The sequence below is a fragment of the Vulpes lagopus genome, chromosome 2 (assembly GCF_018345385.1).
Source record: "Vulpes lagopus strain Blue_001 chromosome 2, ASM1834538v1, whole genome shotgun sequence".
NCBI lineage: Eukaryota > Metazoa > Chordata > Mammalia > Carnivora > Canidae > Vulpes > Vulpes lagopus.
In genome coordinates, this window is record NC_054825.1 from 141204244 (window position 1) to 141205072 (window position 829).

The 829-nt window shown below is 41.3% G+C and overlaps 1 non-coding gene across 1 annotated transcript; it reads left to right on the top strand.

Moving 5' to 3' along the window:
- The first annotated feature begins 341 nt into the window (after positions 1-341).
- Positions 342-447, top strand: LOC121485901. The gene has a single exon (XR_005986407.1). It is a non-coding gene; the product is annotated as a U6 spliceosomal RNA (small nuclear RNA).
- The last annotated feature ends 382 nt before the right edge of the window (positions 448-829 follow it).

An 829-nucleotide genomic window follows, 5' to 3' on the forward strand; every position in this document is an offset into this window, starting at 1 on the left:
TATATTCTGCTTAGCTTTAGAGGATATTGTAGGCTGAACAATGGCCCCCAAAGATGTCTTCATCCTAATTCCTGGAGTTTGTGAATGCTGCCGTATACACCAAAGGGGATTTTGCAGGTATGATTTAGTTAAGGATTTTAAAAAGGGAGGATTTTTCTGGATTATACAGGTGGACCTCTATAGAATCACAGTTGCTCTTGGAAGAGCAAGGCAGAGTGACATAGACCCAGAAAAGGAAGATGCAGTGTGATCACGGAGGCAGAAATTGGAGTGTTGTGACTACAAGCCAAGAAATGATGGAGCCCCTGAAGCTGGAAGAGGCTAAGAATGGATCCTGCCCTGTGCTGGCTTTGTAGCACATATGCTAAAATTGGAACGATACAGACAAGATTAGCATGGCCCCTACACAAGGATGACATGCAAATTTGTGAAATTTTCCATTAAAAAAAAAAAAAAAAAGGATGGATCCTGCCCTGCAAGAGCCCTGCTGCCACATTCCACCTTGACTTTAGCTCAATGAAACTAATTTTGGATTGCTGGCCTCTAGGACAGTAAGAAAAGAAATTTATTTGTTTTAGCCTCCAGTGTTGTAATTTGTTATGGTGGCCATAGGAAACTAATACAAAGGGCAAAAATGCTAATTTTGGAGAATTAAGTTATGGTTCCCCCAAACTTCAAGAACTCTTACTACATTATTTACTGGAGTGCGCTTGAATAGGTTCCATCAGTAGAAATGCTTCTTATCTGAAATGTCTCGTGGAAACTCCACGTGTGAGGAAGATAAACACAGAGCTTCTGTTGCTTGATACAGAGACTGCCAAAGCACCCC